The sequence below is a fragment of the Schistocerca nitens genome, chromosome 2 (genome assembly GCF_023898315.1).
Source record: "Schistocerca nitens isolate TAMUIC-IGC-003100 chromosome 2, iqSchNite1.1, whole genome shotgun sequence".
NCBI classification, from domain to species: domain Eukaryota; kingdom Metazoa; phylum Arthropoda; class Insecta; order Orthoptera; family Acrididae; genus Schistocerca; species Schistocerca nitens.
In genome coordinates this window covers 617,067,527-617,077,511 of record NC_064615.1, presented here as the reverse complement: position 1 = coordinate 617,077,511, position 9,985 = coordinate 617,067,527, and the positions used below count along the sequence as shown (strand labels likewise).

The 9,985-nt window shown below is 47.1% G+C and overlaps 1 pseudogene; it reads left to right on the top strand.

Annotated features, from left to right (window-relative positions):
• The first annotated feature begins 973 nt into the window (after window positions 1-973).
• On the top strand, window positions 974-1,091 carry LOC126238666 (5S ribosomal RNA; annotated as a pseudogene).
• Window positions 1,092-9,985: the final 8,894 nt, after the last annotated feature.

The window sequence follows — 9,985 nt, the reverse complement described above, 5'->3', positions numbered from 1 at the left end:
TGCACGCAACGCGTTGGCAGGAAGTAATCCCGTTAACGCGAAATTACGTGTGCGAGGATCCTATTAAGCGCGCACAGATCGCTGTATCGTCACCAGATCAAGCACGAGGGGCTATGAGTGACGCCATAAGCGACACGTACGTCAGAGAGAAACGCAGTTTTTGATGGGTTTTTTTCCGCCTCCGCAGATGTGTGGCCTCGCAGCTGACTGCTTGTGGAGAACCCGGGTTCCATTCCCGGTACTGCCAGGAATTATTTCGTGGATGAGAGGACAGAAACGGACCACGTTCAGCCTCTTGAGGCCAAAACACAATCTACGTGACCGAGTAGTTGCTGCTCCAACTCAAGGAAACCGACAACGACCGGGGTGTGGTGTGCTGACGCCAAGCCCTTCCATACCCCATCCATTCACACCATTGCCTGGAGAAGACACGGCCCTTGTTCTATCCCGATAGGTCAGAGCCTGTAGATGGACGGGGGCTATTCTTGCGCTACTCTTGTATCAGTTTCCCACATTTTACCCATATTTTTTGTATTTACTCGCCGGCCGCGGTGGCCGTGCGGTTCTAGGCCCTTCAGTCCGGAACTGCGAAACTGCTACGGTCGCAGGTTCGAAACCTGCCTCGTACATGGATGTGTATGATGTCCTTAGGTTAGTTAGGGTTAAGTAGTTCTAAGTTCTAGGGGACTGATGACCTCAGATGTTAAGTCCCATAGTGCTCAGAGCCATTTGTATCATGTTTTGTATTTACTTGTTTTTATTGTTATTACTATTTCTAACAGAGTCCGTTCCTGCGGCCGCTAACGCACGTCCGTGCAGTGAACCTCAACTCAAAGGTAGATTGTCCGAATCCTAGAATAAATATTCACAATCAGTATTTGGCCAAACAGAGATGATGGTGTAAAGTTTCTGATCATCAGACTTTGCCTCGAAGTCCGGAATTAAAAATTAATAAAATCTTCTTAGGTTACCGGCCAACGCCCTTGCCGCAGTGGCAACACTGGTTCTCGTCAGATCACCGAAGTTAAGCGCTGTCGGGCTGGGCTAGCACTTGGATGGGTGACCATCCGGTCTACCGAGCGCTGTTGGCAAGCGGGGTGCACTCAGCCCTTGTGAGGCAAACTGAGGCATGCCCCACCATATCGGCATCCGGTGACTCCTGTGGGCTGAGGATGACACGGCGGCCGCGCTAGGTGATTAAACTCCCACGAACTTTCGACCGAGCTCTCCTCAGCCATTCTCAGGTGGTAAATGACTGCCGTGTCGCCATAGCCCCGCCGTGATATAGTCGCGCCGCTAGCTGTGACGTCACTGGTGCTCTCTTGCTCGTCAAATGTGGTAATGCTTTCACCCAGCGTCCGTCGAACAGAAAACAATGTCAGTAAGGACGGCGGCTTGCAGCTCAGCACAGTCTGGACCTGGCATCACGAAGTTGAAGCGGGCGCGGCAGACGCCGGAAGAAAACATTACGATATCAGCTGAGGTCGAAAGCTTTTGGTATTTTCAATATCTTTAGATTTTAATAATTTCCACAGTTTCTCATGTAATGAGGGCATCCTACTCAGCTGATGATCCGTGCGTCGGATGAGGAAATTAACATCGGGGGATCCGTAGGTACTATTAGAGAGAACAGCCGCACCACCCTAAATCTTCTCCATCTCTTTTATTACTGTGTGCTGAACGGATAGATTGCCTAGCCAAAAGTAACCGGGCATCTACTATTAGACATTAATATGAGATGTGTGCACACCACCTTTATGGCGGCCCCACTCTGCTGAGGACACTTTCAATGGAGTATCTGAATGTCTAGCGAGGAATGGCAGCCTATTCTTCCTCATGAGCTGAAACCGCAGAAGGTTGTGATGTTGGACATTAGGGACTAATGGTTCAAAAGGCTCTGAGGACTATAGGACTTAACTTCTGAGGTCATCAGTCCCTTAGAACTTAGAACTACTTAAACGTAAGTAACTTAAGAACATCACACACATGCATGCCCGAGGCAGGATTCGAACCTGCGACCGTAGTGGTCGCGCAGTTCCTGACTGTAGCGCCTAGAGCCCGCATCTCGTGGTCGTGCGGTAGCGTTCTCGCTTCCCATCGCCCGGGTTCCCGGGTTCGATTCCCGGCGGGGTCAGGGATTTTCTCTGCCTCGTGATGGCTGGGTGTTGTGTGCTGTCCTTAGGTTAGTTAGGTTTAAGTAGTTCTCAGTTCTAGGGGACTTATGACCACAGCAGTTGAGTCCCATAGTGCTCAGAGCCATTTGAACCATTTGTAGCGCCTAGAACCGCTCGGCCAATCCGGCCGGCGGATTGTAATGAAATGAACGTACTCGCTCATCTGAAAGGTGTTTCGTGGCGTTCAGGTCAGGACGGTGGTCAAGCCAGTCCATTTTAGTAATGTTATTGTCAACACACAATTACTTCACAGATGCTGCTGTATAACAGGGTGCATCGTTATCCTCATGAAATGAGTCATCGTGTCTGATATATTGCTCTACTGTACGCAGTAAACAAACTCTATGATGTGTTCATGTCCTTCGGAATTCAGCATTTTCGTGAACACAACATGCGGATCACACCCTAACAGCAAATACACACCCATGCCCTTACACTACCTCCTCCATACTTCACTGTTGGCTTTACATAACGTTCTTCAGGAATTTACCAAACCAAAAGCCTTCCGTCGGGTTGCCACAGGGTGTTGCGTAATTCATCAAACCACTCGTTTCCAGTCATCCACTGTCCAGAGCCGTAGCTCTATACACCACCTCAAGCGACGCTTAGCATGGTCTACAGAAATAAGTGGCTCATGAGAAGCTGCTCGACCTTTGTACTCCATCCTTTCAAACTCTCAACACAGTCACTGTGCTATCTGGACTGCTGGTAACAGTTTGGAGGTCACGAATCTTTCCATCCACTAAGTTCATACTATTTTTTACAACTACCCTCTGTAATGCTCGATCGTCCCTATCCATCACTGCATGCGGTGTGCCTGTTCGTGGTTTAGCTATGCTTGTTCCTTCGTGTTTCGACCTCACCAACATTCGAGTTGGTAAGCTTCCGACAGTTTGAAATGTACCTAATGGATTTTTTAGTCAGGCGACTGGAAATTACTAGTCCATATTCGAAGTCATCGAGCTCTCCTGATCGAAGCATTTTGCTGTTAATACTTCTCTACTGGCAGCACAATACTCTCCGCCCTCTTTTATGCTAGCGGATCCGCCTCTCGAGACATTTAGTGGAAAATTCCCCTTCACATACGAGTGTTCGCAAACTTTTGATCAGATACATCTACATTCTGAAAACTACTGTGAAGTGAACGTCAGAGGGTACGTCCCATTGTACCACTTATTAGGGTTTATTCCCTTTGCATTCACATGATTGAATGCCTCTGTGCGTGCAGTGTAGACTTCAGGGTAGACTCACATACATCGGTGAAAAAGTGCGACTGTGCATGTAGGAAGTAAACACGTTCCGTCAATGCGGCTCAACGACCCTGATAGATCTCCCACTCGATGAAGCCGTACACCTCTTCCTCTTTTTTTCCTTTTTTTCATTTCTGTGCGTCTCCTTCATTTGGTTCCTCGGCGATAGAGGATGTAAATAGTAACAGCAGATTTATAAACAGAATTACCTGGGGACCATCGAACCAGCTTGCGAGACTGTTCGCGACTCATGTAGTTTTCTGTAGAAAAATCACGGCAGAAGGGTGTTGCGAACTATGGCGAAAACGATCGATTTTAGATGTAGGGGCTGGCAACTGAACACAGCAGGAATAAATGTAGCGTATTGTGCCAAAATAATGGGAATGTTTACCATTGCTCTATTGCACGGTCAGCTATCAGTAACAGTCGTGAAATATCAAGGAGTATGCGTCAGAAGCGATCTGAATACATGGAAATATGCAATTAATCCACAAAGAGAGTAACATACAAAACACTTTTTCGGTCGATTCTTGAGTATTTCTTGTTGGTATGTGAATTCCATTAGGCAAGATTAATAGAAGCAACGGAAATCCGGTAAGGAGCATCGTTAAGGTTTTTCGTCAATCTCCATCGGCTGACGCTACAAGAGAAACGTTGTGTATTAGGATGTATACTGTTGAAATTCTAGCGAGACTCAGGAATTAAATAGCTTCCTCCCACGCACATCTCACGGAATGACCATCGTAGGTAAATCAGAGAAATTCGAGATCAGGCCGACTGTCGACCCTCCATTTGATGGAATAACGGGCGAGAGAATGATAACAGTGACCGTTGTGCCACCTAGCACGTCCCTGATGGTAGCTTGAAGAGTGTGTATGAAAATGTGTCCTTTACGGAGCAGCGACGCTACGCCGAAATGACAAACATCACGTAAAGTATATTAAGCTTTATTATTTCCGGCCAAGACTATTTTATTCGTCAAACAATTGCAGGAAGTGTGAAGTAGGTACAGAATAAGTTCTTACATAATCAGTCTTTACAAGCACATAGTGTGGACGTATGACTGAATTTTCCCTTTGCTGGTGATTAAAATTCTCACTTTATTGCTGAGTAATCTGAATATTACTCATTATTGGCTGATCGGTCTTCGCCACTTGTTCATTGCTCCACATATGTTAATACTCTCAAAAATCAGACCAGCGATCCAATTTCTCTTCCCACTCTTTATCGGACGTCGCTTACCGGTACGTGTTTCTATGTTAATGCTGACACTGTTTCTATAGAAGGTGAACCAGAACACGACCGACAAAGGTCCAGGGATTGTTGAGGGATACATTCGGAGTATTTTGGATAAGGGACCAACGGTCTCCGGCGGTTCGTTTTACATCATTACTCTGAAACGAGTTATTAATATAGGAAATGAAGTTCCTGTATCACACCGCTAACATTGTGAATATATTGTGAATAAAACGATCTAGATCGCTTATTATTTATTACCACGTTTCACCTGCTGCTTTCATCAGATATTGTAAAGCTTAGATCTTACAAAATAAGGTTTTGTGTCAGCACTAGGTGTAGCTTTTAACATTGACACAAAGCTTCCTTCGTAAGTTCTAAGATTTTTGATCTCTGACGATCGCAATAGCCGAAACGTCGTAATAAATAAATACATTTTAGTAAGCTATCTAGACAGTTTTATCCTCAGAATACTCTGTAACGAGCTGCCAAAGATTGGCAGTCCCTTTTACCAAAATACTCGGAAGTTATCCGTGAACAACCTGTGGTAGTTTGTTGCTGAAGTTCTGGTTCACCCTACACATTCAGATAAATGAGACTTACGTTGCACTGTGCAAGCGTACAGGGTGATGAAATTGCGTCAAATATTATTTTCTATGCAAAAAAGTTCGATGCCTCAATCCATTTAATGAGAACGGTTTTTCGTGCTACAGAATAGTAGCCATACGATTATACTTTGTAATCCTGTACTCAACGACACTTCCCTCTTTTCCGGGAGAAAGAGGCATAGTGGTTAACACAATTGATTGCATTATCCGGGGACTTGAATCTTCATCTAGTTATCATAGTTTTTCAACAAGTTCTGGTTAATACTACCTTGGTTTCCGTAATACCCTTGTCGAACCGAAGTGGTGCTTCGTCCGTAATGTCAGTGATTTATACGGGACGTTGAATGAGGAAACAGTCTTGGTTATGCTGGATTCTCGTTACACTTTTAGAAGATACCTAAATACCGACGGGTGGTTTGTAGATTCGCTCCCTGTTGCAGTGTCTTATAAACACAACAGAAAAAGTTTTGCATCACCCTGGTTCCCAAAACTCCTGAAGACAGACGTTGACTGTGGACATTGTATCACAGACACAGTCCCTTTGACTATTCAGAGATGTCACTAAATCCGCCCAAAGCTGTAAACAACCATGCATGAGCAGCCCCTATTAGATTAAGGGGGTCTCACAGCCGATCAGTTCCAGTCATTCCATCATGAAGGAGGTACACAGATCGTGTTGTCTAGTTCAACCATGCCTAGACGGTCAATACCGTGGTTCTATCGCGTCCGCATTGTTACTTTGTGCCAGTATGGGCTCTCAATAAGGGAGGTGTTCAGGCGTCTCAGCCCGCCGGAGTGGCCGTGCGGTTCTAGGCGCTGCAGTCTGGAGCCGAGCGACCGCTACGGTCGCAGGTTCGAATCCTGCCTCGGGCATGGATGTGTGTGATGTCCTTAGGTTACTTAGGTTTAATTAGTTCTAAGTTCTAGGCGACTGATGACCTCAGAAGTTAAGTCGCATAGTGCTCAGAACCATTTGAACCAGGCGTATCAGAGTGAACCAAAGTGATGTTCGGAAATGGAGGAGATACAGAGAGACAGGAACTGTCGATGACATGCCTCACTCATCCGCCCAAGGGCTACTACTGCAGTGGATGGCCGCTACCTACGGATTATGGCTCGTAGGAACACTGACAACAACGCCACCATATTGAATAATGCTTTTCGTGCAGCCACAGGACGTTGTGTCACGACTCAAACTGTGCGCAATAGGCTGCATGATGCGTAACTGCACTCCCAACGTCCATGGCGAGGTCCATCTTTGCAACCTCGACACCATGCAGCGCGGTACAGATGGGCCCAACAACATGCCGAATGGACCGCTCAGGATTGACATCATGTTCTCTTCACCAATGAGTGTCGCATATGCCTTGAACCAGAAAATCGTCAAAGACGTGTTTGGAGGCAACCCGGTCAGGCTGAATGCCTTAGACACACTATACAGCGAGTACAGCAAAGTGGAGATTCCCTTCTGTTTTGGGGTGGCATTATGTGGGGCTGACGTACGCCGCTGGTGGTCATGGAAGGCGCTGTAACGGCTGTACAATACGTGACTGCCATAGTGCAACCATATCGGCAGTATATTGGCGAGGCATTCGTCTTCATGGACGACAATTCGCCCCCCCCCCCCCCCCCGCCCCCATCGTGCACATCTTGTGAATGACTTCATTCAGGATAACTACATCGCTCGACTGGAGTGGCCAGCATGTTCTCCGGACATTAATCGTATCGAACATGCCTGGGATAGATTGAAAAGGGCTGTTTATGGGCGACGTGACCCACCATCTACTCTGAGGGATTTTTACTGAATCGCCGTTGAGAAGTGGGACAGTTTGAACCAACAATGCCTTGATGAACTCTTGGATAATAAGCCACGATGAATACAGGCATGCACCAATGCAAGAGGACGTGCTACTGGGTATTAGAGGTACCGGTGTGTACAGCAATCTGGACCACCACCTCTGAGGATCTCGCTGTATGGTGGTACAACATGCTGTGTGTTGTTTTCATCAGCAATAAGAAGGGCGGAAATGATGTTTATGTTGATCTCTATTTCAGTTTTCTGTACAGGTTCAGGAACTCTCGGAACCGAGGTGATGCAAAACTTTTTTTGATGTGTGTATGTACTTAGGTCGGTCTTTGTCCAGACATTTGTGGCACATAACGGAATCAATGGACCCACACTGACGTAGAGATTTTCTTGTGTCTTAGGTAAACAAAAGTGCAAACACATGAATGAATAGCATTGCGGGGTGCAGCTTATCTTCGGTCACTGGTTGATCCAATCTTCACTGCTGTACATGCGATATAAATCAGCAGTGTTCTGACCCGTTATTCCAATGTGACGTGTTCCTGAAGACTATCCATTATTAAATCATTTCCTTTCAAGTGTAAATGAGTAAAACACATCACACATTCATGGCATCAACCTCATTCAGTCCACGTTCAGAATCTCAACAATAGTTCGAACATGGTAGCTCTCGAAAGGAATAGTAGTCGACTGACCAAGCTTATCGTCCTCATCTTCTTAAATAAGCAAACTTGATGATTTCCGTACTCGATTCATATTAAACTCAGCGCCCTCATAATCTAACTCATATACTGAACATACTTCCAGCGTGAATAAAATTTTCAGCATGCTAGTGGTCGCACTGCTGCATCTCATTTAGATAGGCAAGTCCAAATTTCGGCTTTGCGTTTCCATTTCTTCGCAAGACCTCTGACCCTAATTAATCACGCGTGGGAGTCCAAAATTTTCGGAAATGGCTTTTTCCCCTGTCGATATTTTTATCTTCTCCCTTTTACTGTGTATCCGCCCGCACCAACGAAAGTCAATTCGATGCCATTTTGCATGCGTTTGATATGCTGGCACACTCTTTTCCCTGTCCGACCCACTTTTTTACGTATCGGAAATAGATTACACTGTGCATCGACCGCGCGTGTGACGGTGACGTATCAGTGGTGCTGTTCATTACTCACGTCACACAGGCTTTAAAGGGACGGACGTGATGGCACCGCGGAGCTCCTGGCACACACCACGTTAGTGTGGTGGACATTTGCTGGTGGTGTGTCTTGCGGATCATCTCAGCTGTATACCTGTTGACAGCAGTGCCAAACCATCGGAGCTGAAAATACGTGCTCGTATTTCACTCACTACGATTTTGATCATGGTTCCCAGTGTCCTTTATTTAAATGCTTTCTTGTATCTTTACAAAGCCCTCATTTTTGGATGATTTCTATTGTCTAATTGTAGATACAGACCTCTCACTTAATTGAATATAAAGACCCATACTACTAAAGTAAACCATGACTACTGCTGCTAACCATTCAGTATGAAGTTACTAAGCTTATAACACAGCATTACAATTAACTATCAGAAAGCGAGGCTCCATCCGAGCGACTGGGAGACGGGCGGTCTACTACTAACTGTACTATTGACACAAAACAGTAACTGTAGCGGCCGCGCGGGATTAGCCGAGCTGTCTACGGCGCTGCAGTCATGGACTGTGCGGCTGGTCCATGCGGAGGTTCGAGTCCTCCCTCGGGCATGGGTGTGTGTATTTGTCCCTAGGATGATTTAGGTTAAGTAGTGTGTAAGCTTAGGGACTGATGACCTTAGCAGTTAAGTCCAATAAGATTTCACACACATTTGAACATTTTTTATATTTTTTTCGTTGAGTAACTGTAGCAGTAGCCCTATCCCGAATTACCAAAAACAAGCAAGAGCTATCTTTCTACTATAACGTCCTTATTTGACAAAGAACAATACAGTAAAATTCGTTAAACTTATTTTTGGTGTGCATCCTTAGTTAGCTACATACACTCCTGGAAATGGAAAAAAGAACACATTGACACCGGTGTGTCAGACCCACCATACTTGCTCCGGACACTGCGAGAGGGCTGTACAAGCAATGATCATACGCACGGCACAGCGGACACACCTGGAACCACGGTGTTGGCCGTCGAATGGCGCTAGCTGCGCAGCATTTGTGCACCGCCGCCGTCAGTGTCAGCCAGTTTGCCGTGGCATACGGAGCTTCATCGCAGTCTTTAACACTGGTAGCATGCCGCGACAGCGTGGACGTGAACCGTATGTGCAGTTGACGGACTTTGAGCGAGGGCGTATAGTGGGCATGCGGGAGGCCAGGTGGACGTACCGCCGAATTGCTCAACACGTGGGGCGTGAGGTCTCCACAGTACATCGATGTTGTCGCCAGTGGTCGGCGGAAGGTGCACGTGCCCGTCGACCTGGGACCGGACCGCAGCGACGCACGGATGCACGCCAAGACCGTAGGATCCTACGCAGTGCCCTAGGGGACCGCACCGCCACTTCCCAGCAAATTAGGGACACTGTTGCTCCTGGGGTATCGGCGAGGACCATTCGCAACCGTCTCCATGAAGCTGGGCTACGGTCCCGCACACCGTTAGGCCGTCTTCCGCTCACGCCCCAACATCGTGCAGCCCGCCTCCAGTGGTGTCGCGACAGGCGTGAATGGAGGGACGAATGGACACGTGTCGTCTTCAGCGATGAGAGTCGCTTCTGCCTTGGTGCCAATGATGGTCGTATGCGTGTTTGGCGCCGTGCAGGTGAGCGCCGCAATCAGGACTGCATACGACCGAGGCACACAGGGCCAACACCCGGCATCATGGTGTGGGGAGCGATCTCCTACACTGGCCGTACACCACTGGTGATCGTCGAGGGGACACTGAATAGTGCACG